At 42.5% G+C, this 27,635-nt stretch overlaps 1 long non-coding RNA gene across 2 annotated transcripts; it reads right to left on the bottom strand.

Annotated features, from left to right (window-relative positions):
- On the bottom strand, positions 1–27,635 carry LOC119544909. Of its 2 annotated transcripts, none has more exons than XR_005218959.1 (5): positions 27,453–27,635; positions 22,848–22,962; positions 3,561–3,878; positions 1,286–1,445; positions 1–878 (listed from the first exon to the last, which is right to left on the bottom strand). It is a non-coding gene; the product is annotated as an uncharacterized LOC119544909 (long non-coding RNA). The 2 variants fall into 2 exon arrangements; XR_005218960.1 differs by having other exon boundaries at positions 1–831.

Raw genomic sequence — 27,635 nt, 5'->3', positions numbered from 1 at the left:
GACGTTAGAAAGCTTCATAGTAAGTCAGGCAAAGGATGATGTTGGTACTGGTAGTGGGGACGAAGGAAGGAGACTGACTTGAGAGCTCAGGTGGAGGATAATGGCAGGACCTTGTGACCAGCTTGGGTGCAGGGATGGATTTTGAGGCCACTGACTGAGCTAGGTGAATAGGGGAGGCCAGATTAATCACAGTAGCTAACATTTATTGATCACTAACTATGTGTTAGGCACTGTGCTAGGAACTCAGCAGACTTAAGGGTATTTAATTCATATGCAAGTGCTTGGCTATATCATTTCCATCTTACAGATGGGAGAACAGAGGCTCTGAAGGTTGACACTTGTCCAGGACCACAAAGATTGTCCATGGTGGGTGGTCCTGAAATGTCCACCTTGGCTGCACTAAACTACGTTTTGCAAAATTCCCTTTCTTGTGTGGTTCTGGTTAGGGTGTGTCGCAAGGGAGATTCTTGTGGGAGCCTTCGTGGGCAGAAGGGAAGCAGTTCACACCCACTGATGCTGGTCTGTTGGCTCAGCTCATTGGCATGAGGCAGGGTCGAGGCTGTAACTGTTCCATCTTCCCTTGGATCCTCCTCCAGCAGATCCTCCATCTGGTTCCTGGGCCAGGTGTGTGTGCTAGCTCTTGTCACAAAGGATTCCAGCTGCAGGATACCTGCACCACAAAGGTTAGAGGCCACAAGAGCTAGAATGGGTTTTAGTCCATCCTCATAGGCTTGAGATTGTGCTGGTGGGCTTCAGCTTGTTCTTGATCTCCATCTTCCTTTCCTGATGCCTTGCAAACTTCAAGCTCCAGCATCAGATGCAAAGACAGGCCTAAGAGAGATTGCTAAACCACCTCCCACAATCGGGAGGCCAAATCCCTGCAACAAATCCATTTATATGTGTGTGTGTATCATATATATGGTACCATATATATCTCTCATGTATATCCTACATCTATTTCCTATATAGTTATATGTGTATAGGTATATATATGCATATATGCATGTATATCTGTGTATCTATATATCTGTCTCCCCTATATATTCCATATGTAGTCTAAATATCACCCCTATATATTTATATATATATGTGAGTGAATGTATCTTTATATCTCCTATATATCCCATATATAGCTTATATAGCCTGTGTGTGTGTGTGTGTGTGTGTGTGTGTGTAAAATCACATATATATCTTCTGGTGGTTCTGCTTCTCTGATTGAAGGCTGCCAGATTCAGTGGTGCAGTCAGGATCTGATCTCAAGTAGTTTCATCACATGCACACTTACCGACTCAGTGTACTTGGGAAATTGGGGGTTCCACTTTGGAGAGGCTGAAGTGGAGGTGCTTGTGGGATGTCTGTGTGGGTGATTCACAGGCAGCGGGAGATACTTGAGAAGGCTTGTTGTAGCAAATGATCAGAGAAAGGCTGAAGTCAGTGTGGGCTGGCTGGAATTGGAAACAAGTTTTATGGTGGTGAGACTTGATTTAAGCCTCAAAGGCTGGTAGGAGCTGGTTAAATGGATGGGAGAGGGGAGGGCGTTGCAGATGGGGAAATATTCCTGCCCATGGCAGGAATGAGCGGGGTCTGAGGAGAACCAGCTTGGCTGGTGGAGGGGTATATTGATTATATGGCCACTGTTACCTATTTGGGTCTGAGAATTATATCTCCCCAAGGAGATGGTGTGCTCTGAGCCTTGTGTATTGCACCTGGTAGAGTTTCTTTCCTAGTTCAGTTGAATTTGATTCACCTCAAGCATTTTGTGGCAGCACTGTGCTGCATATAAATATGAATGAAAAGTAACAGCATCTGGAAGAAATTTGTATTCAGGTTGCAGATATTCAATACATTTTTAAGTTGAATTGAATGGAACTCTTGGACCAAAAACAGGTTGACTGACCTTGTTTTGGGCTAACTGTGTGACTGAAATGATGAAATTCAAGCTAATCTATCCATCTACTCATCTCTCCATCCATTCACCCAAAGCTAGCCTGCTTTCTGTCTCTCTACCTCCCTGTCATTCACTATCTCTATCCATCACTCGTCTATTATTCCTTCCTCTCCTAAATGGGGGTGCTGGTAGGAGGGAAAGGGACAGGATCTGAGCAGCATACAAAATTAGCCACACATTAAAGAACAATTAATAAATAAAAGCAAATAAAAAGAAAGTAGAGGGAAACAGATGTTGGCAGTGACAAGGGCTGAATCAGTTATTGCAGCTGAACACTGAATTTAGTGCTGAGTTTCTTAGAAACTAAGGCAAAAAGAAAAAGTAGAAAAAAAAAGAATGCACACTCAGTTCTCCAGTCCATAATATCTGGAGGGAGAAGGGATACAAGTTGGAGGAGAGAGGCTTTGCTGGCGTTGTGCAGAAGGAGTATTTATTGTGTCAGGGCTGGGCAAGGGCACTGACCAGCATAATGGATGCTTTTTTCTGCCATAGTTCTGCAAAGGCAGAGAAACGGTGTTCAAATGTTTCTCCTATCAACCCTCTATAAAGGCCAAAGGTATAACATTAACTCTTATTTCAGCTCAGGCTTTTCTGTGGTAAACTAAGATAATAATGTTTGGCTACGTTAAATTCTGATGGGACTTAGAATAGGAGAGCCTAGAAAATTGGGAGTGAGGGCTGATTAACTGTGTCCAGAGAGCCTGCAGCTCTGGGGAATTTAATCTCCATACCAGAAAGCTCTCTCCTTCTCTAAAATCCAGCGTGGTCAGTCACCTTCCTCCCTTTCCCAAAGCCAGGAGCTGAAACATTGTGACAAGAAGGTTTCTCAGTTTAAGAAGCCCCTCCTCCTGGCTGAACAATAACTTGGGAGCCCCTTGGAGAATGGCCCCTCGAGTTAGAGTGCCCGGGGCTGACATGTCCCACCACCAGCAGCTTGTTCAAGCTGGGGCTGGTCTGGGGCATGGCCAGTGACCGGGTTAGTATCTACCCCATTTTGCTGAGCAGCTTCACCACATCCGGTGTGTCAAGAGTCCTGGCATTAGCTGAACTGGTCCCCAGAACTCATCCCACTTCAGGGCAAGCCCTTGGGGACTTGAGGTCAGCCTGAGGCACCTGAATTGGGAATGGGTGAAGCAAGTGCTCCTTGCATAAAGGCCATTTGGCCCATTGTCCATTTTGTTTGAGCACCGGCTGGATAAAGCACCTAGAGGCCCTGGGGTGTGTCTGGAAGAGGGGAATTGGGCAGAGATGGAACATGGAGGAGGCAAAAAATAGAAAAGATGGACCAGGACCTTCAGAATCATTGAAAGGAGTCTAGAGAAAGGCTTGGATAACAACCAAAATGATGCAACACAGCAAAAAAGACCTGACTGCAAGTGCAGAACAGCGTGTGCCTCAGATTGCATAGGTGACAAGGGGTAAGTCATAGGACTTCTCTGTCCTCAGCTTTCTCTTCTTTATAAAGCAGGACAAATAATACACCTGCAGCCTCCCAGGATGGCAGTGAGGGGGAAAAGGATGGCCATCGAATGAAAGGACATTAAGAAAGTAAAAAAGGGCTAGAAATGCAAGTTGATATTATCATCAATAATTGTTGGGTTTAAAATATTACCTGTAAAAATAATCTGTGTTGATGTCCAGAGTTAGCAGTGGCCATTAATGCCAGGCGTTTCATGGAATTCCACTCCAAATATAGCAGGCTGTTTCTTCCTTTCGTCCTCAACAGGATCTGGCAGCCAATTCCAGCCTTCCATTGTCCTTCACTTGAAGCTTCTCTAGACTTTCACCCCAAAGCGTAGGTACATACCAGACAATCATCCTACCCCTGCCCTTTTGCCAGTTGACTTGCTACTGGCTAGCATATGTTAGAGGCCAGAGTTCCTTTCTTCCAGTCCCCTGCCTGTTCCGCAAATGCTGCCAGCTCCTGCTGCTGCTGGGCAGAGAAACCCCATTTGCATCAGCTCGGCTCAGCTCTCCTTTTTATTTTGATATACAAGACATTCCCTTTTAAAGTCAACACTAAAATTAATCTATTAGAATACAATATTAGTAATACAGTAATATATAATAATACACATCAAATGTAATGCACTATATACTATACATTATGCTATAGGTAGACTATGTATCTACTAGTATATATGATACTATACAGTGTATTCTAATATATTCTTATACAGTCCTCAGAAGAACCTCTTGAGGTAGATACTATTATTGCCTCCATTTTGCACATGAGGAAACTGAGGCTCAGAGAGGTTTGGGTAATTTGCCCAAAGTCTTTCAGCTCGTGGATTGTGAAACGATGATCCTGACTTGGATGCTTCTCTGTGAGCTACTGTTCTATATTGCTCTCCACTAATCCTTGAAATTCTCTAACAATAGATTAATATTTTTTCATTGATACTGCTGCAGTTTGGTGGTGGGATGGTTGTGGAGACATGTGTGCCTGTGTGGGTATAACAGTAACAATATCTAAGGTATTAACACTGATTTCCCAATAGTTTAGTTGAGCGTCTGATTTGCTGTGTCTCTCTGGACCACCCCCTCTGCCTCTCTGTCTTAGCATTCTCCAGTAAAAATCCAGAAATAACACTTCTTCCCCTTCTTATGCTTATTGCACCTGTAAAATTAAAAACACTTTACAGGAAATAAGTATTTGTGTGTATCATCCTTCTGAGAAATAAACATTACAAAGCCCCTACCCCACTCTTGCCACCTGAGGAACAGAGATAAGGTTGAAAAAAACAAAGCCCTCCTGTCCTAGCAGTTCCCCTTGTGCTCCCATCTTCCTTCTGACCGTCCCTGCCCTGGCCCAGGCCCTGTCACATCAGCACGAGGCACTCGAAGACCCTCCTAAAGTATTGCTCAGAGTCTAGTTCTTGCCCCTCAAATCCATCCTACACACGCTGGTCAGATAACTTCTCAAAGTGTAGCCCTGTTGCTGCCAGTTCCTGACCCATCACGTGCTGCATGCCCTCCCGGAACAGGCCCATACTTCTTTCAAGACTTCTCTCTGCCGTTCCTCTTCAGAGACCCAAACTGAGCCCTTGACACATTTTTCAAATATTTTGGGGAATGTACCATGTGCTAAGCATTGTGCTGGGAGTCACATACCAAAAATTTTAGAAAGTACCTTGAACTTTCAAGTTGCTCAGGGTCTTTTGGGGGAGACAATAGTCTGTGCAAAGCACTATAGTGAGAGTCTGCTTAGGGTTCCAAGGGTGGGGAGTGGTCACTGAGGAGGAGGCATTTAACCTAACCTGGAGCAATCAGGGAAGACTTCCTGGAGGTGAAGACATATGTACTGGTCTCAAAGAGAATCATCATTCACTGTCTCCTAAACATCACTCTTTACCTTCCTCTCCTTGTATGTGTTTTCTTCTAGATGGAGTGGTCTTGCCTTATCCACAACCCCTGAAGTTTATCCTTCCTTCGAGACTCATTCGAGTGCTACCTTCTCATCCACAAATCATTTCTGGATTCCCCAACTTAAAGAGACTTTCCTCTTTTGAGTCCTGATTTTGTATATTATCTCTCACAGTTCTTTATCTTGTCTCATTCTTCTTGTATTGTAGTTACTTTACATTACTATCTCGAAGTGCCCAACCTGGTATTTAACTTACTTTTGTTTCCCCAGCCTAGAGCTTTATATATGATAAGGACTGGTTCAGTGATGTTCCCATTGATTGCTTTGCAGTCACTTGGCATTGGTTGCTTTTCAGTCTCTTTGACTTTATGTGCCCCTACAGGGAACCAGGAGCTGCCCAGGATGGATTTGAATGACAGGAGGAGCCAGGCTTGCTGAGCCTGGCGAATTGTGTGTCCTGGGGGCTGAGATTCTGGGCCTCATGACACTGAGGACATGGCTGGTCACCATGTGACCCAGTGACCTTGACGTGTGCCCTGGTCTCACTCTGAGTACTGACTCCCATCATCTGTCTTTCAATGTGGGCCCTTGGTCACAGAGTCCTCTACCTGGAGGAGAATGCAAAAGGCTGGAAGAGCGTGGAACAGGGGGAAAGAGGCTTTGGGGTCAGGAAACCAGGGTTCCAGTGCCCCCCTGCCATTTACTGTTGAGTGACCAAGAGCAAGTCACATCAGAGGTCCTAGCCTTGGTTTCCCAGGTGCAAAAGATTTAGGGATCTTCGCAACTCAAAATTGTACAAACTCTGAGGGGAACACAGTGACATCAGTCATCTTTATATGGGGTGGATAAAGTAGATAAATTCTAATTTGAAAGTGCTGCACCTGTCTTTTGTGGTGATGTGGTACAGCCCAGCTTTCCCTGTCCTTTGGCCCAAACTGGAAATATCTTCTCAGTTGGTCCCTGGGAATTGTGCTTTTCTGGTCAAAACTGAGAGAATGTCAGTATGAAATGCTACATTTTACAGCTTCGAAATCTTACCTGAAATCTCATTCCTTGTCCGCTGGTCATTTGGCTCTGAGAATTGGCTGTAAATGGCTTCAACTGGATATATTTCAGGCCACTGTCCCCAGGAAGAGTTTGCAAGCAGGGAAGACATGCATTTTGAAGGGCATTAGGAGCTTCTGAAATTGTCATTAACAGTTCTCCTTGGCTCTCACTTTAATGAAATGCGTGGCAGTGACATAAGAAAAAAATAACAGCCCAATCTTTGTGTTTTGTAATGAATAATAAAGAATTTTAACCTCTTTAGGGACTTAACGCCACGTTAATCCTTTAATCCCCAGAAAAACCAATTTTGTTGACATGAAAAGGGGATATTTAGCTTCATCCAATTAATTTTCTACCTTAGAGATACCATGATTATGAAGATTAGATTGAATGGATTCATTAGAGCTACCATATTGTGTATCAAGTACTGGCTTTGACACCCAAAAGTGGCATCGGAAAATAAATTTTCTGGCCCAGGCTTGCACCCGCTCTGCAATGCCAGGGCTTTGAGGCGTTCATTGAAGCCATAGTGATGCTGCTTCCACCAAAGCACTCACATCTGCAACTACTCAGCCACCCCACAGCCATTGAAACAGGCATTTGCTGACATTCCTGCAATACCAGCTCCTTCTCTCTGTTCGAGCTCCAAATTAGAACTGTTCTGCGTGCTGCAGAAACATTCTGAACAGTAAAAAGTTAGCTAAGTGTGAACTCAATTTTAAATTACACAGTGGGAGGGAAAAGCACACTACTCAAATCATTCTCAGAACAATGGATTGGAATTAGAGATGGAAGATAAATGAGTGGAGATTTAATTATTTTTTGCATTGGACTTCAACATGCAGACATGGAAAGGTTTTCATTCCACCCCCTTCCCCAACCCCTAGCCAGAACTGAATTTACAGGGATGAAAGAAAAGAGATGATGAAAAGTAAGGGCTAATGGTGCCACAAAAAACCCAAGGGCTCTTCTGGTTGAAGATGGCCCCTTTAAGAACAATTGAAATACAGGGCATGGGAAATTTCAGGGTGACCCCTCGCTCCTGATCCCAGCAGTCATTTCTGGTGGTTTTTCACCCAATCTGCAGAGCAGGGAGCAAGAATTAAATGTGCTCGCATCCCCTATGGTGTCTTGCTCAGAGCTTGGCAAGCATTGTGACACGGTATGATTACAAAGAAATGACACTGGCCTTCTTAGTGGCTTGTGAGGGAGCCCGGTACTGTGGGAGAATGGGAGGTTTTAGAACTTGAATCTTTGTCCTACCCACTCTCCAGCTCTCCACCACCCATCCTCTCCTTCCCCTCCACTCCCTAATGAATTTAGAATTTAATATAAAAGGCCGAAAGCCAGCGTTTAGGCTGTTGGCCTGAGAGTGGCATGGGCTGGAAGGCTGTGAATGTGTCTTATTGGGGAGGGGCATGGAAGTTGCTTAGTTGGGAAAGGGATTGTCCAATCTGCTAGGAGGGAAGCTAGACTTTGGGGCTATCCTTCTGACGGGGGTTCTCCTGGTCAAGATCCAATGCCAGACAGTGGCTTTGGGGGAGCCATTACATTCCACCCTAACTATAATTTTCAGGTTAAATCTCTCTAAATCAACCCTCACACTGAGACTGTCAGCACTTACCCCTGCTCTCTCTGTCAATAATCCATCAATTAAGGGTGGCTAATAATATGCATTGATACAGCAGATTAGCCAGGCTTGGGCCATGGTGGTCAGCTCTTCAAGTCAATGGTTTGTAGGATTATCAACCTTGCATTGACGTGTGCTTCATTTCTCCCCCTCCAGTCCCTTGTGAGATGCACAAGAGAGTCCCATTCAAACCCAGAGATTCACAGAACAAAAGCATAATCTCAGCGTGAGGGTCTGAAAGGCAATTCAGATCAAGCAAATTCAGAGGCAACCCACCGCTTTCCTCTTTCTCATCGCTGCCTTCTACCCTCTTTGTGCTAAAATCGTCATTTGAGGAGAGTTTAGCTCAGAGGACAGGGATGTCAGAACCCACTAATCCTTCAAACCCAATGGACAAAGGAACAGGGGAAACTGCAGTAGGAACTGTCCTTGTTTTCCAGGCAAAAGATAAGGCTGTGATGGTCTCCCGTTACATTTCTCCCCTTTGGTTAAGTAAACAGATGGCTGCAGATGGGGAACAAAGGCTGGCCAGATAACAAGGCACTTCCTTGTTAAAGGGGACAGTCAGGAGCCCATCAGGCCTTTCCTTTTGACCCTCTCCTCTCTATTGGCCTCCAGTCTATCTTCATGGGCAGCTTTAGCATTGGCGGATGGCAGTATTTAAGCAGAACAACAGCTGCGAGGTTGAGCGAGGCTGGTGCCCGAGACTGATGCTGTAACCAGGTTCTGAGATGATGTCAATCAGGGGCCACCCATACCAAGACAGAAAGTATAGGCACATCCTGCACTCCTACTTTGCATGTCTGAGAGGTGGATCAAGAAGTGAGAGAGCAATGAGACCAAGCAGATGGAGACTCAGGGAATGAGAGCTAGAGAGACAAGAAGGTAAGGTGTCCAGGTGCCCACCTGCTGTGTATCCTGACCCTGACCACAGATAGCTGCTGTTGTATACATGTTCATGATTCCACCTAGCAGGTGAGTGCCCCCTGGACAAACTCACAGTGATCGCCAAAGATAGCTCTGCTCTGAGCTGGGAGGAATTGGACCTCAAACAACATTCTTTACTCAACTTGCCTCCAGGAAGGGGATGGCCCACACAGCAAGCATCTTTCTGGGATAGCTGTTCCACCCAGCAGGGAACTCATTTCCCCCCAAAGAAGTGGAAAAAAAAAAAAAAGTTTTAATACATTTGGGGTTAGGAGGCACACACTAAAGAGGTTGTTAATTGATTTTTCTAGGTACCATGTGTACTGTTTTAAAGCTATATGTACCCCCAGAAAAACATTTTCTTAAATTTAATATTTCTGTGAGTGTGAACCCATTGTAAATAGGACCTTTGGATGAGGTTACTTCAGCTAAGGTGTGGCCCGCCTCAGTCAAGATGGGTCTTAATTCTATTACTGGAGTACTTGCTAAGCTAGGTGAAATTCAGACAGACAGAGAGAAAACCACAGAGGGAGCAGCCGGAAGCTGAAACAAATGGAACCTGGAAGAGAAGGGAGAGGACAGAAGAGGCCGCCATATGCCTTGCCAAGTAGCAAACTAAGAACCAAGAGTCACCAGCCATCAGCCCCAGAATGCCAGTCTTCAGAAAGAATGCAATGCTTTGATGATGCCTTGATTTGGATTTTCTTTTAGCCACAAAACTGTAAGCTAATGAATTCCCATTATTTAACCTAACTTATTGCATGGTATTTGCTTAAGCAGGCCAGAAAACTAAAACACCATCTATATTGACATTTCTGGTAGTTGCCAACAGGCCATTAATGGTGGGGAGGACACTGCTAGGAACTTCTGTCCCACCCCATGGCATAGACTGGACCCCTCTCTACCAGAGCCCTTGGGACAGTGTACTAGGTTGTATTATTGCTCCCAAATTCTTCATTCCCTTCCTGTTATTCAGTAGTACACCCATGCCCATTTGCTCTAGGGCTTGGCAGTCCCTCCCACTAGAGTGGGTGGAGTACAGGTCTCTGTTCTACTGATGATGGGCTTGGCCACATGACTTGCTTTGGCCAGAGGAACAGATGCAATGTGATCAGAGGCATTCAGTCTGCAAACCTGATTTGGCTCACAAACTTGGGTTCCCATGATCTGCCATGAGAATAGCATGGTCCCAGAATGAAGACAGAGGGAGCAGGTTAGAGCCTGACCTGCACCTGAAGCAGTTAGCTCTGAGGCTGACCCCTGCAGAAGAAAAATGAATGTTGGTTGTAAGTCACTGAGATTTTGAGGGTTTTTTGTTACTCAGCAAAAACTGACTAATACTGACAGTGAGCATGGGAGCTGGCTCTGCCCTGCAAGATCAGCCCTGGATATCTGGTCTACCTGTGTAGTCCCTTCCATTTGGGGATTATTACCCTTCTCCACTGGCTGTGGCCACAGCTGTTCTTTCAGGACGGACCAGCCTTTCTTCCCCTACTTTGCAAGAAGAGTAGCTTGATTCTTATCACTGAGCTTCCACTTGTGATGACTTTTGGGAAAAAGGTTTTTCTGGTAAGCACATTTGAAACCCACCCATTTGGTCTAACCCACTTGACCCTGGGACTCTGCCCAGTGAGCTAGAACTAAAAGTCCAGTTCTCTTCCTCACCACCCCCCCCCTTCCCACCCAGCCATCCTGCTCTCCTTGGGTGCAGCTGCCACAACTCTTGAGGGGGCATCTCTGGGAGCTATTTCTTAAAGAAATTAGGGACCTTGGGTGTACCCCACTTTTCTAAGTTTAAAATTAAACATTTAAATATTTAGAAAATTAATTTTAAAATATCTTGGGCTTCAGATTGGATAGAATTTAACTATTAGTAGTCCATCTTCATTGGTTTCTGTGCTGTTATGAAGCTGTTATGTACCCCAGAAAAGGCCATGTTCTTTTAATCCATTCCTGTGGGTGCAGACCTATTGTGGGGAGGACCTTTTGGTTAGGTTATTTCAATTCAGAAGTGACTGACCCCATTCAAGGTGGGTCTTAATCCTTTTACTGGAGTCCTCTAGGAAGAGAATAAATGACAGAAAAAAGTCGAGAGAGCTCAGAGAGAGAAACACCAGGAGAGTGTGGAGAGAGAAAAACCTGGAGAAGCAAGCAAGGACACACACAAGCTGAAAGAGCCACTGAAGCCAGAAGCTGGAAGCCACAAAACATGAGACAGGAGGACCAGCAGATGCTGGCCATGTACCTTCCTGTGTGACAGAGGTGTCCCAGATGCCAGCAGCCTGTCTTCAGAGAAGATATCTTCCTCTTGACACCTTAATGTGGACATTTTCATGGCCTTACAACTGTACATTTGTAAACTAGTAAATCCCCATTGAAAAAGCAACCCATTTCTGGTATATTGCACTCTGAACGCTTTAGCAAACCAAAACTGTTCCTTTAAAACTCTTTTATTCATTTGATTACTTAGTGGCTTAAAATTCAGATTTGTCATTTTACAGTTCTGGAGGTCAAAATCCAAAATTGATCTCACTGAGCTAAAATCAAGATGTTGACGGCTCTGTATTTCTGCAGGCTCTAGGGGAGAATTTCTTTTCCTGCCTTTTGTAGTCTCGAGAAGGTGCCGGCATTCCTTGACTTATGGCCCCTTCCATCTTCGAAGCCAACAATGACCAGTTGAGCCTTTCTCACATCACATCACTCTGATGCTGATTCTTCTGCTTATCTCTTTCACTTATAAGAACCCCTGTGATTACATTGGGCCCACCTAGGCCCTTAATTTAATCATATCTGCAAAGTCCCCTTTGCCATGTCAGGTAACATATACACAGGATCTGGGGATTAGGAAGTGGCCATCTTTATGGGGTGGGGGTTGAGGAATGGGAGGAAATGGGTAACCACTATCCTGAATGTTCCATTTATCATTCCCTTCCTTTATTTAGTTTTATCACATAAATACCACATGCATATGTATACCAAACATTGCTTGGTTCTCTTTGTTTTTGGACTTTATGAATAGGGTGTCGTATTTCATGTGGTATTTTCAGACTTGCTTTTATCATTCAATATTTGGTTAGGAATATTCGTCTATATGTCACGTGTAGTTATAGTTCATTCATTTCCTTTGCTATATCATATCTAATTTTGTGAATATATGACTATTTATCAGATTGTTTTCAGGGGTTTTTTTTTGCTATTATGCAGAAAAAGATATTGCTACGAATAATCTTGTACATGTCTTTTAGCAAATATGCAAATTTTTCTCTTGTATATTCAGAAGGGGAACTGCTGCCTCATGAGATATGTGAATATTCAATTTTACAAGACAATGTAAAGTTCCATTCCCATCTGAAGTGTTTCAGAGATTTGATTGATTTAACCTACCATATGTCCAGTCTTAGTTTTCCCATTTATGGTCTTGATTTGTATATCCGTGAGGTTGGTATCTCTTCATATCTTGATTGTCTAACTGTGTTTTGTTTTCTTCCCATGAAATGCTTGTCCTTTGCCCATTTTACTATTGGATTATTTGTCTTTTGCTGTTTTATAATTCTTTATACATTCTGAACATTTATTTTTCATTAGTTAAATATGTTGCAGGTATCTTCTCTTTGTCACTTGCCTTTTAACTTTTTTAAAAGTTTCTCTTCTTTTGCATGTGTTTTTGTCATTTTTTTGTTAACCAATAAATTTTCCCCCAAATTATAGATGCAATTGTAACTTAACTGTACAAAATAAAATTATGCTAATGGTAAATGCCTATTGGAATTTACCACATACTCATTAATGAAAAGTTTCTCTTAATGATTTGAAGTTTAAACATTTTTACATGGTCAGACTTACCTATCTTTCCTTCCAATGTTTGTGATTTTTGTTTCTTGCCTAAGAAACCCTCCTTCTACTCCCAAGGTCAAGAAGATACCCACCTATCTAAAATTTTTAAACTTTGCTTTTGACATTAAATCCTTAGATCATCTGGAGCTAATTTTTGTGAGTAGTGTGAGGTAAGAATTTGATTTCTTTTTCCCCCAGTATGGATGACTGTTTTCCCAGGTGCATTTAATGAATATTCTCCATTCCCCTACTGTTCTGTGCTGCCACTCCATCATATATCAAAGCCCCATATATGCATGGATCTGCTTCAGGGCTCGCTTCTGTCCCAGTGGTTCGTTAGTTCATCCTCTGCTAATACTACACTGTTTTAATGACCATCAATTTATAAGAAGTCTTAATATTTGTCAGGATGAGTCCCCCCTCCCATTTATTTTTTCTGTATCCTTGGCTCTTCCATTTTAGAATCAGTTTGCCAAGTTCCATGAGAATCTCTATTGGGATTTTGATTGGAATTACATTGATTTTATTGATCAGTTGGGAAACATTTGACATCTTTACAGTATTAAGTCTTCCTATTCATAAACATGGGAATGTTCTCTTGATTTAGATCTTCTTTAATGTCACTGTGCTGTAAAGTTTGATAATTTTCTGCATACAGGTCTTGCACATCTTTTGTTAAGATAACTCCTGGATATTTTATAGGTCTTGTTGCTATAATAAAAAGTCATTTTTTTTTTGTAAGAAAACAAAAAAACAAAACTATACTTTCCAATTTCCTGACCTCTGGTGACCTATTTGCACAGCCCCTCACTCTCCCTCCTGTCTTCTGGTTGGGGTAGGGGACATTCCAACTCCTTTTCTCCCCCAACCCCATTGTGTATGGAAATGGAATTAACTTTTGAAAATTGATCTATTATCTAATCACCTTTTCTATAATTTCTAATCATTTGCCTATAAACTGTTTTGTGTTTTTCTATGTATACAATCATTATGTTTTCAAATAATGATGGTGTCTTTTCCTATTTTCCAATATATTCAACTTTTTTTGAGGTATAATTTATAATTAAATGCATGGCTTTTGCATGTAGCTTTGACACATGAATATACCAATGTAATCACCACTGTAATCAAAATACAGAATATTTCTATCAGTCCAGAAAGTTTCCTGGGCCTGTTTACACTTACTATCTATCTCTACTGCTCCAGGAAACCACTAATCAGATCTTTGTTGCAGTAAATCTTTTTGCCAATTCTAAAACTTCATCTAAGTGGAATCATACAATGTACATTCTTTTGTGTTTGGCTTCTTTCACTCAATATTAAGTCTGTGAGGTTAATTTATGACTGTGTTTTCACTGTTCATTGTTGCGGGGTAGTACATTGAAATGGTTATGCCACTATTCATCTTTTCATCTGTTGATGGATATCTGAATTATTATGAATTTTTGGCTATTATGAATAAAACTACCGTTAACATTTTTTTTTGTTCAAGTATTTTTGAGAACATATATTTTCAATTCTTTTGGATAAATGCCTGAAAATTCTGGGTCAGAGGATAAGTGTATGTTTAACTTTATTGCAAAATACCAAACTGCTTCCAAAGTGGTTGTGCCATTTTACACTTCTACCAGCAATGTATGAGAGTTCCAGGTACTCCATGTTCTCTCCAACATATGGATATTTTCAGTCTTTTTAAGAATTTAACTTTAATGTGGTATAACTTATATATGTTAAAATGCATCCAATTTAAGTGGACAGTTTGATGAGTTTCGGCAAATATACACACTGATGTAATCACCTCCATAATCAAGATATAAAACATGCCCCATTACTGTCAATAACCCATCCCCTGACCCCAGCTCTAGGCACTTACTAAGTCGCTTTCTATCACTATGGGTTAATTTTGCTTTTTGTCTGTCTTTTTAGTTTTGTCATTCTAGTGGCTGTGCAATGGTATCAAGTACGGTATTTATTTGCATTTCCTGGATGACTAATGATGTTGAGCTTCTTTTTATGTGCTCATTGGCCATTTGCATATCTTCTTTTGGAAATGTTGCTAAATCTTTTGCCCATTTGTTTAAAAATTGGGATTCAAAAATTGTTGAGTTATGAGAATTCTTTATGTATTCTAGATACAAGAACTTTGCTACACCTATGTATTGCAAATATTTTGTCCCCATCAAGTGGTTTTTTTCTTTATCTTCACCTATCTTTAGAAGAGCAGAAGTTTTTTATTTTGATAAAGTCTAATTTATCACCTTTTTTTTCCCATTATGACTAGTGCTTTTTGTTTCTTGAAGAAATCTTTTTCCTGTTCTAAGGTTGTGAAGATATTATCCTTTGTTTTCTTCCAGAGATGGTGTAGTGTTATCCTTTAAGTCTATGTTCATTTTGAATTAACTTTTGTATATGGTGTGTGAGGTAGGGGTCAAGGTTTTTTTTTAAATATATGAATATCTAATTGTTCCAACAGCATTTGTTGAACAGACTTATCCTTGCCCATTAATTACTTGGTGCTGTTGTTGAATATCAATTGACCATATGTGTGGAGGTCTATTTCTAGACTCTGTGATCTACTTGTCTATCCTTACACCAATTTCATACTCTCCTGATTATGGTAACTTTATAGTAAGCCCTGAAATTAGGTCTTATAAGTCTTCCAACTTTCTTCTTTTTTCAACTTGTTTTGACTATTCTAGTTCCTTTTTATTTTCATTTTAACTTTAGAATCAGCTTACCAATTTCTACAAAAAAAAAAAAAAAAAAAAAGCCTGCTAGATTTCATCTGGGATTGTGTTGAATTTGTGGATCAATTCAAGGAGAATTGACATCTTAACAATATTGAGGCTGTTAATCCATGAACATGGTATAATCTCTCTCTTTTTTGTTCTCTCAGCAAGTTTTATAGTTTTTAGTTTTATAGGTCTTTCATATTTTTTGTTCATTTATTTTTAAGCGTATTTTTATGCTATTGTAAATGGTATTATTTAGAAAACTTTATTCCTTTGTTTGTTGTTAGAATGTAGAAATGCATGTGGATTTTAGATATTGGCTTTGTATCCTAAACCTTGCTGAATTCGCTTGTTAATTCCAGGTTTTTCGTAGGTTCCTTAGGATTTTATATGTAGTAGTTATTCATGCTGTTGTGTATAAAGACTCTACAATCTTTGTCTTTTGAGTCTTAATATGCTATCTCTCTGTCTACAGCAGTAATTAACAGAGTTGTAAATGGGCATCCATATTGTTCTTGAATTTAAAGGACATGTTTCTGTTGTTTCTTCAGACAGGATGATGTTTGCCGTAGGGCTATCCTTTTGTAGAAATCCTTTACCTGTTTAATGATGCTTAATTTTGTTTCTAATTTTTTTAGTGTTTTTACCAATAATTGGTATTAAATTTTATCAAACACTTTTTTGCATTGAGATGATAAAATGAATTTTTCTCCTTTCGTCTCTTACTGAAATGAATGATATTGTAGATTTTTTAAGTATTAAACCAACTTTGCATTTCAGGAACAAATCTAATTTGGTCATATTGTACTAACATTTTTATATAGTTTCAATTTGGTTTGCTAATAATTTTAATGTCATTTACATCTATTTTGAATAACAATTTTTCTTTCTTGTACTGTCCTCTGTCTTTTATATTAATGTTACACTGGCCTCATATAATGAATTGAGAAATCCTTCAGGAGAATTTATAATGGTTGAAATGTTGTGTTCCTTGGTATTTATGTGGTATTTGCCCATAAAACTCTTTGGTGTCCCCATGTGGGAAGATTTTTAACCACTGCTTCCATATCTCTAATTATTATCAGAATATTTAAGCGTCTTATATCTTCATCAGTCAGTTTTCTATCATTCAGTTTTTCTAGAAATATGTCTATTCCAGTTTGCTAGAACTACCATTATGCAAAATACCAGAAATGGATTGGCTTTTATAAAGAGGAGTTATTAGATTACAAATTTACAGTTACAAGGCCATAAAAGTTTCCAAACTAAGGCATCAACAAGAGAATACCTTCATTGAAGAATGGCCAATGGCTTCTGGGACAACTCTGTTAGCTGGGAAGGCGTGTGGCTAGCATCTGCTGGTGCTTTGCTTGCAGGTGGTGTTTCAAAATGGCTTTCCCCAAAATATCTCTGGGCTTCTGTCTCTGCTCCTCTCTCAGCTGCTGTGCGTCCTTGCTTCTTTCTCCCAGAGCATTTCTCTCTAAGCATCTGGGGGTCCTCTTTTAGCTTCTCTGGGGCAAACTCTGGCTCCATCTCTTAGCTTAGCATCTCTAAATGTCCTTCTGTCCACATCTGCAAGTGTCTCCAAGCATGAACAAGCATCTGGTCTGTGTCAGCTCTTAGCTTCCCTCTTAAATACTCCAGTGAACTAATCAGGACCCACTCTGAATGGGTGGGGCCACACCTCCATGGAAATAATCTAATCAAAAGTATCACCCACAGTTAAATGAGTCACATCTCCATGGAAACACTCAATTAAAAGATTCCACCCTAATCAAAAGTCTAACAAATCTGCCCCCACAAGATCGCATTAAGGAACATGATTTTCTGGGGGACATAATATATCGAAACTGGCACAATGTCCATTTCTTCTAATTTTTCAAATATACTGGTATAAAGGAGTAGTTGATGGTATTCGCTTATCTTTTAAATTAATGCTCTAACTCTAGTTATGTTTCCATCTCTTACTTCTGAAGTTGCTGTTAGATAGGGATCTATTGGTGTGGTCCCTGAGGGAGGGCTCTAAAAGGCTCCCTGTGTGGAACAGAACATTGGGCTGGGCGAATCACAGACTCACCAGGGGAAGGAAGAAGGAGGCTCATGTGTTTCACATGCACGCTCAAGCATGTGTGAATTCAATCTGAATCTAGAGCCAGAATATAGAACCATTTCATTAATGGCTCTACTAAGAATGATAGACAGAACAATGGATATAAAGCTCAGAGGAGAGAGGATTCACAGTGGAAAATACCTGATAATTCTTTTTAAATATATGCCAAACTTTTTCTTGGAAAGAAACTTTTTTTTTTCCTCACCAGGATTCAAAGGGGTAGAACCAAGTCCAATTTGCGTTGAATAAACAGGGAGATACAATTTGGCTCAACCTAAGGAGGGGGTTCCCCATTGCCTGGAGCAACCCAAGGGCAGCATGGTAAAGCTTATGGGCAGACAGGGAGCTCGAGGCAATGCCAGTTGTAAGCTCTAGAAATAATGTGATCCACACCCTCAATGAATTTACAGTCTCTGTCACAGAAGTGGGTTATATATATAAACTCTGTGACCTACGTCATCTGTCTATATATATGTGCATATATCTGTTTATGTCATGAAGTGTCATGAGCTGGTTGGGTCTGAGAACCAGGAAGAAAACTGGATTATTGGCACAAATGTTTGATTGGAGTCTAGGGGCCTGAGTTCTAGTTTTAGTTCTGCTACTAACTAGGTCTGTGATCTTGAACAAGCACTTATCCTCTCTGCATTTCTACACAAAGAGAACACTTATAATAATGATTCATGATTGGAAGATGTATTTGTTATTGTTATATTAGCTACAGGACCCTTTTAAAAAAGGATATTTATGAAAGAAGAATAGCACATAAAGTGTAAACATGTAGTAAGTAACATGTCAAACCCCCAACTCCTGGGTACCTCTTCACTAATTCATGGTCATCTCCCTCAGTGGCTCCTAAGGATGATTAGTAGAACTTCTAGAGTGCCTCAAACGTGGTTGGAAACCAGTTAAAAAATAGTGCATAAGATTGGGGCGAGCTGTGACGTTTTGGTCCTATGAGCCCATTCTTTTGTTTTATCTAGTCCGGGAGCTTTCCTGTAAGTGGAGGATTCTGAGCTGAGCTCTGACAGGTGGAAGAAACACAGGCCACCTGGCAACAAAAAGAAGTCTGTCATGCCAGGCACGAGGTGTGTAGCTTCTGTTTCTGCCATATATGTATGTGGCTTCAAGGGGATGATGAAGACCCTATGCTTTGGAATCATGTCTGTTTTGGACTTCAGCCTCTACCGCTTAGTAACTGTGCAATTTCAGTAAGTTACTTAACCTCAGTTTTTTTTTCTGTAAAATGGGGCACTTGATATGATGGGGGTTCTTATAAGTGTGGGGAAAGTAAGGGGATACATTTCCCATCACATCCCTTTGTGCATTTCAAATGAGTCAAGTGCCCAGAATGTAATGGCTACTAATAAATACCAGTTTCTCCTGAGGACTCCCACGAAGGCCCCTTTCCACCCCCTTCCCCTGACATTTTACGATAGAGAAGCTCTTCCTGCATTTCTGCAGCCTTTGAATCGCCCCTCCTAGCTGCAGTCTGCCTTTCGCCTGCACCATATTTGATAAACACACGCACTTACACCATGTGCCCTAAAGTATAAACACTTCTACATTATTCATCAAAAGTATCATCTCGCAAGATCAGCCATAAAAAGTTCTTCACATCCATTCACACAAACAGGTTTTTGAACCCTTTCCAGAAACAGAAATTGCAGAAGCAGAGGCAAAGGCGTGTTATTGTTTGTAGGCCTTTAAATATTGTCTCACAAAACCACTTTTCATCTTGTTCTCAAAGGATTAACTTCTGAGCAGTGAGGATTAACTGATGTCAGGTTAGAAAAGCAGTCAACACCAGGGTCAACCAGCCTGACAAGATTAGTCCCCAAATAAAGAATTTACAATCTGTTTCAAGACTGAGTAACTGTACCTTCCTCTGAGAGCTTTCAGTACCTTGAGAAAGGAAGCCAGTTTGTGAGGCTGGGGCCATATGGCTCACAGGCAGGCCTTGAAGGGGGGAAGGAGAGGAAGTGGGGTGGGAGGGACTTCACCTCCAGGGGTACCATAAGAAAGGGGCCAGTGTTGAGTTCCATGTCCTGGAAGGGAGAAGCAAGGGGTAAGCTGCATCTATAAAGGAGGGCTGGCAGGAGCTAAGCAGTTCCTTAAGATGGCATAGGACACAAGGTACCACACATAGGAGTGACCCAACAAACAATCCTGGGCGGGGAGGAAACGTAGAATCTGATGAAACTGTGCCTGTCCTCTGTCCCCCAATCTAACACTTAACCACACTCTCCGTCTTTCAATTTTGATTCCTTCCTGATACCCACTTTCAGAAACCTCCTTGTCCACAGGGCAAAGCTTCCTCCTTAGCCCCTGTTATGGGCTGTTCGGAGATGGTGGCCTGCCCCTGACCTCTGCCAGAGGGTTCCCCGCCTCCTATCTCCACATGTCTCCGGAACCTTGATGGGCTTGGGAAGGCCAGCCACAGAGCTGAATGTGCAGATCTGGGTCTGACATCCCAGGCTAGGGTCCCAGCTCAACCTGGAGAGGGTCAACCCACCTGTCCAAGCCTCAGTGTCCTCCCCTGTAAAATCAGGATAATAATGGTACCAATTTCATTACATGTAAAATATTTAAATGAGGTAATTCATGTAAAGCACATAGCAAGCATTCAGTTAAGGAAAAAGCAATCCTGCTGCTTAATCTCACGCAGGCATATAGTTAATGCTTAAAAAATGGGTGCCAGATAGATGTGCCCACCCAGAATGTAAAATGGTGCAGCTGTTGTGGAAATCAGTTTGGCAGTTCCTCAAAAAGTTAAACATAGAACTACCATTTGACCCAGCAATCCCACTGTAGGTATATACCCAACTGAATTGAAAGCAGGGATTTGAACAGGTAATTGTACACTGACGTTCATAGCAGCACTATTCACAATTGCTAAAAGGTGGAAACAACCCAAGTGTACATTAACAGATGAATGAATAAACAAAATGTGATATACATACAATGGAATATTATTCAGCCATATAAAAGGAATGAAGTTCTGATACATGCTGCAGCATGGATGAACCTTATGCCAAATGAAAGAAGCCAGACTTACATTGTATGATTTCACTTACGTGAAATATCTAGAACAACCAAATTCACAGAGATAGAAAGTAGATCAGAGGATACCAGGGGCTGTGGGGGAGGGAGAATGGGGAGTTATTGCTAAACGGGCACAGAGTTTCTGTTTGGGGTGCTAAAAAAAAGTTTTGGTAGTGGAAGGTACCACTGTAGCACAACAGTGTAAAATTAATTAATTAATGCCACTGAATTGTACACTTAAAATCAGTTAAAATGGCAAATTTTATGTTATATTTATTACTACAATAAGAAAAAAGGTCCCCACCCCCCCACACCCAGCATATATTTTGCCACATGCCAGCCCCCTTATTTGCCCCATCTTCTTTGCCTGGCTCCTCTATAGAGCCCAGACTTTTCTCTACTGTAGAGGAAACAATACATGGCTGGTTAATTAAGCTTAATCAAATGGGAACATTTTCATGATGATTTGCGTGTTTCTGTCCCTGGTACATGTTGGAGGCACAAGATAGGTGGTGGAAGAGATGTTCGTATGAGGGGCTGGGCCTTACTCCATCCTTCACCTCCCACCGCACAGATGCCTCCCTCCAGAGGCTCTGCTCACATCTGTCTCCCTGCTTCCTCTCCTGCCTTGTCTTTGCAGTCCTCCACCTGGCACACCCAGACACAGCACAGAGGATATTGGGCCCCCAGCCTTGATTGTCCAAGGAGTGTGCCCTTCACTGTCTAAGCCCCCTGACCTGCCATACCTACAGGTGGGGAGACTACAATTCTTTTCCTTCTTTTTGCTTGTGTATTTTCCTCCTGAACACAAATAACAATCCAGTTGCCTCATAATTAGATTGGATTACAGAATAATTACAACCTTGTTTGCTCTCGGCAGATTACATGGTAATTATACTTGGCATTACCATGAAGAACCAAGAAATTCCAGCGATGTCATTACATGGTTATTTGTACAGTACAATACAGCAATGTAATTATACATGCAACATTTGTTCTCCAATAGGAGAATGATTAAAACAATGCTAATGCCTCAAAGTGCTGATTAAGCGCCAATGCGATGTGACATTTACAATGCGAACAGGGTGTCTGTTTTTATTTTTTCTTTAACATGGCAATATTGCCTTCCCTTGGACTCCCCAGTGGCCTCCGTAGTAGGTTGGGCTACAATCAAGAAGGCATGGAAGATCAAATCCCCGTGCTCTCTGCTCTCATAGTTCATAATTCATTCATGCTCACAGCAGCTAGGGGACTCCAGTCTATGATAAAAGCCAGTGGTGGCTGGCCATTTATCCCTCACCGGGGTTGCTTCCTAAACTGCCATTATGGTGGAGAGAGCATGGGATAGGATATCAGACACCAGGAGTTTGTTTTTTTTTGAATCTGCCTTCAGCACTCTGTGGCTTTGGGCAAAGCACTTTCACCCTCTGGACCTCAATTTCAGGGGCTTGGAGATGATCTCTAAGGGTCCATGTACATCTAGAACATGTGACAGTCAGTGGCGTGATAGCAATTGTGATTTGCATGTTCATATGTTTTAGTGTCATCTATATGACAATGATCTCCTTTTGGAAAGGGACTTCCTTTCTTTAAATTCCCTTAGTGCGCAAAAAATATCAGTTGAATATGTAAAAGAATGACTTCTTTCTAGTGTCATCTACTGCAGAGGTTGGTTAACTTTACTGCCAAGTTGGTTTCCAGCTGCTGCACTGAATGCTTTCATTTGGGGGAAGGTGGTAGTATACAGGCTGTAGGGAAAAGAATGGGATTTTGGAAACTGATCACTGAGATTTGAATCCCATCTTCAGTTTCTTCATTAGTGATATGATACAAGGGCAACAGTGCTTATCCTAAGGGTCACAAAGCTTAGAAATAATATATGCAAAGCACCTAAGCACCTAGCACATTGTCTTGCACAGGGCAGATAGTGCTCAATAAATGATGGCTGTTTTGTGTACACATTAAAGGTAATTTCAGGATATGGGTCATGGCGTTCCTCTCTCTGAGGTATTTCTCCAGAATGAGGGTAGATTGCCCTATGTTATGTGGCCCCTCTGGACAATCAAACTTCAGGCCCAAGCCTAATGCATCTGTGGCATGCCAGCAGGAGCTCAAGGTTATGCAGCACCCAGGTGTGCTGGTTGCTTTCCCCCTGCTCCTTCATCTCATTCCCCCCAGCACCCTTCTGAGGATCCAACACATCTTACCCAGTGAGATACATGGCTCTGACGTCTGTGGGAACTTGACTGTGGTTCAAAAGCTTCCTGTTCTCCTTAGATTCAAGGCTGGCCTTTAAAGTTACCTCTGTTGTCTTCCCTGGGTCTGAAAAAGGAAATGAGAATAAGGTGACGGAAAGTCAGACATCCACTTTCCAGTAAATGAAATGTGTCCTATGCGCTTCTCCGTCTTTCTGGGTTGCATGGAAACCGTTCTGTGTGTGTGTGTGTGTGTGAGTGAGAGCTCTGCATACTCGTGCAGAAAAATACACGGTCTTCAGGCTGATGCTGGGTGTCATTGGGTCTAGTGAGCTGGAGAAGGGAAACTGAGGTGGACATAGGTAGAGGATAGGTAAGGGTGGCAAAGGAGATGCTGGGCAATGTAACTGCTTCTATGGGCAGTTTACCGGCCAAATGGTGTTTTTGCAACTCACTGATTGCTAAAACCTCTTTGGAAGCCTGCCAAAGTCCCAGTCCTGGCAGATACATCACTTATCAGAGATCTGAGAAACCAGAAGAGGTGTGTCAACTGAGAGTGCAGAAGGTTGAATGAGGAGGTTGACCCTACTCCAAGGTACTGGGTATTTGGGGAACCCACAGGACATTGTTAAGGGGACCAAAGCTTTCAGGCCCAAGCATATGGTGCTAGAGAATACAAAGCTTTCATTTGACTCAAGCATGCTTTATTGCAAGGAACCAAAAATCATGGTGGGAAGAGAACAAACATAAGAGACCCACTTCTCCAGTCTGCAAATATCATTTATAGACAATTACTCTTACTGGACAACATTAGAATATATATATATATTCCATCCCCTGTCCCCAGTCACTGGGATAGGCACTCTGGGAGAAAACTAAAATGAGTCCAACCCTGTTTCACATCAGGGAGTGTGGATGATGTGAAGGAATGCCTTGGGTGGGAGGTATGGATGTACAAATGGGTTTTCAGGGCTGGGGGATTGCTGAGAATAAACTCAGTGTGAAAGTTTCCAGTTTCAGGATTTCACATGGGAACATTATGGGCTTTATGATTAGCCTGGGTTGGGTGGATTGGTAAATGGTAAAGAGATCCCCCAGGTTTGGGGATGGAACAGACAAGAAGGAGAGAGAGCTTCCAAAGCCCACCCCCCTGCCTGGTGAGGAGAAGAGCAAAAACGAGTGTCTGCTGAGCTGTCAGCAGGACTGAATGAGGGCATCTCATAAGAGAATGCATTTCTCAGATCTGGTATCCCAGAAGACTTTGGTCTTCACCCTTTCAATCACACTTTATTATTAATTCTACTATTAGAGAGGCAGCATTGCTGTAGTGAGCTGGAAATTTGGGCCCTGGAAACTGAGTCGGAATGAGTCTGAGGGACTTTGATTGAGTGACTTGTGTAAGTTCCGTAGCTTCCTCAAGCTGTGGTATTCTTGTCGGAAAACAGGGCAAAATATTCCTACAGTATTGTGGTTAGAACCGTGCGGAATGATTTATATAAAGGGCTTACCGCAGTTTCTGGTACACATTCCAACACTCACTAAATGGTAACAGTAATTATTTTCCATGAGGGTTTCCAATGAGGTTAAAATAGATTTAGATGGACTCGGGGAAAGGACTTAGTGCATAGGAGCCTGGGACATGGGCCAAGGTCAGGGAGCATGGCTGCTGGACATCCTGCTGATGATTAGAGACAGAGCTTGGGTATGGCCTGGCCTTGAGGTCACTGCCATGGTCATCCCTCAAAGGCTGATGGCTCGGCTGGTGGGCAGAAGAAAACTGGCCTGATCTTATTCATCTCCTTTAGCCCATAAGCAAAATCCTAAACCCTGAGAAGGCATAAAAGGGGTGGGAATTTGGAGACCTGTTCTGACCCAGCAGCTGTTGGATCTGGAGAAAGTCTCTTGGCAGTTCTGAAGGTTCTGGCCTCAGTTTCTCTACCTCTAATATTAGGGGTTTGAATTGGATTGTTCCTAAGGTGACTTCCAGCTCTATACTTTTACCATCTTGAGAAGGACTTTTTTTTTCCCTTCCAAGAAATGTGCCCACATTGTATATTTGAAGTCAGTTTAGATTTACTGAACCGAGCTTCATTCTATACATCCATGTGCTTACTATAAATATACACATAAGCATATGTATATATTAGGATTGAAAGAGGAAATTGTCCCCACACCTCAGTGCTTTCAGTTGAGCCATTAAGTCACTGAGGTATTTATGATGGAGGGGAAACTATGTGCACTGTTTTCCTCTCTCTGGAGGATTATGTCATGAACTCTGCCTGTATGTTAAGACTCACGTTGGGGGAGAAAAATGAAACTTTAATTAGTGAATGATGACTGTATGGAAATGAGATAAATTGAGACTCCTTTCTGGTCCTATACTTCCATGTACCAACTGGGCATGTCCTTGCAGAATACTTGATGGACCCACTAACGGACGTCTTCATTCTCAAGTACAACCATTCCAGCGCTCTCCTGGTATTTGCATTGGTTGGACTCGGCCCACGTCTGCATTCTCCAACTGTCATCTCTTTCCTTGACCTGTTGACTTTTTCCCCTTTCATTCAGGGACAAATGCTTATTAAGCATTTACTGTGCATTAGGAAGAATGCAAAGTGCTGGGGATACAGCATGCATAGGACAGACCCAGGGATCTCCCTCAGTAGTCTAGTAGAGTGTGTTACCATAAAACTGGCTGCCAGCAATCTCAGTGGTTTAACATAACAAACATTTATTCTTGGCTTACATAATGTCAGTTCAGTGTGCATATTTGGCAGGCCACCTTCAATGTAGGTGGTCAGGGATCCAAGCTGCTGCTACCTCGTGGCTCCACCACCTCCTGGGCTGCTGTGTCCTTCACTTCCATTTGGCACTTGTGTAGGGTGTGAGTGTGGACAAGGTCCATCCTTCCTTTAACACTTAGCTCTGATGTGACACTCATGACTTCTGCTAACACTCCATTGGGGCCAAGCCCACATCCCCACCCGGACTTGGAGGTGCTGGGAAATATTGTCCCTAGCTGCAGAGGACTTCCCAGGAAAAATGTACCTGATGGAAGGAGAGCTCAAGTCTTCAGTGAACAGACACTAAACACGCAATTCCCATAAAGAGTTTGGGGTTCTGTGACAGCAGAGAATCACAAGGTGACAGCAGACTCAATCCTGCCTGGCGGACAGAGAAGGCCTCCCTGAGAAAACAAGTAGAGTTAACCAGATACAAGAAGGTGGGGAGTGGGAAGCCAGAGTGGCTGGCTGACCTTCAAAGGTCATGGAGGGAGGGGAAGGTGAGGCCAGAGGGAGGGTGTGTGTGGATTAAGTACACAGCAAGTATCCGAGGTAGAAGTAGGTGTGAGAGTGCAAGGGGAGGAGGTGGCAGATCTGTGAAGGCTCTTTGTAAGCCATTATAAGAAATTATGACTTTTCTAAAGAGAAAGCTACTGAAAACTTCTAAGCAGGGGAAGTGGGATGACTGCTGTTTTTGAAATATAACTGGAAGGCAGATGAGAGTGCAATTGTGGAGGCAGGAGGATCAGTTGGGGGCTGTTGGTGAGAGAAGACAGGAAGGTGCTGGCAGTGGGATGGAGAGAAGAGAGAATGCAAGATACATTTCGGCAGCAGAATCTGTAGACATTTCCCTGGTCCGGGCTGTTGTCCTTCCAACTTGAATTATTGTGGCAGTCTCACAACAGCCTTCTTGCCATCACTTCCTCCCCAAAGGGACTGAGATGATCATGTCACCCCCTCTATAGGGCAGGGTTCTAAATTGCAGATAACACAATCCAGCATAAGCAGAAACTGATATATTCAGGGGTAATAAAAATGCACAGGATCACTGGGAGGAACAAGCAAACAGATGCCAGGCTGGGCTTTTCGGAGGAACTCCAAGCACTGGCCTGCCAGAGGAGCTGCCGCTGCTGGCGCCATCAGGAAGATACTGCCTTAGCTGTCCCCGCTGCAGCCACAGTGCCACACTCTGTACCAGCAACACAGATGACCTGCACCTACCTCCTTCACCTGTAACTCTGCTCCTAATCAAAACCTAGTGTAGAGGTATCTGTTAATAGGAAAGTTAAATCATATATCCATTAGGAAACTGGAAAAATGTGATTCCCTGGAATCTCTGTTGAGAAGATAGGTAGGTTTTATACCAAGGAGAACAATTAGAATGTAAAGAGAGTGTTTGAAAGGTGTTGAACAGGCACAAAAGACAGAGCTCTAGGACACTCCCCTGCTCACTATGCTGAGTACCTGGCACCAAGGATGGCACTGGAGGCATTTTCTTCTCACTCACTCCTGAAGGCTTTCAAGCTTGCCCAATACGATGCAGCAAGCAGTTGGCTGAGTCTATTGGAACCCGCTTTGTCCCAAACCTGCCCTTTCCCCACTGCCTCCTGTGGAATTATAATACTTTCCAATTGTTTATTATAGGAAAACTCTTCTCAGTCTGATGCCCTCCCACCCGGCCAAAGTTTATTCTCCCATTTACTGCTGGGCAATGAGGGCAGACTGGCAGCCTGGAAAGCAGCTACAGCCTTGACGTGCATAAGCAGGAGGACAGCGCGGAGCCATATGGGAAGTCAGAGAGGATCGTTCTAGAGTTGGCCTTGTTGACACTCACCGTACAGGGCTGCTCTGGACAGTAACTGGAGAAATGCAGTCGTTAGATTTTAATTAGGAAGAAAAGTGGTCGTTCCTCATTGTTGCCTATAATGCTCATTCCATGATAATTTCACTTGCATTGTTCTCTCTTAGGGCTGATGGGGAAGGAACGCAGATCTGATTCTCACCCTTCCTCCCCTGC

The sequence above is a fragment of the Choloepus didactylus genome, chromosome 9, assembly GCF_015220235.1.
Source record: "Choloepus didactylus isolate mChoDid1 chromosome 9, mChoDid1.pri, whole genome shotgun sequence".
Taxonomy (NCBI): domain Eukaryota; kingdom Metazoa; phylum Chordata; class Mammalia; order Pilosa; family Megalonychidae; genus Choloepus; species Choloepus didactylus.
This window is presented reverse-complemented; position numbering and strand designations above follow the sequence as displayed.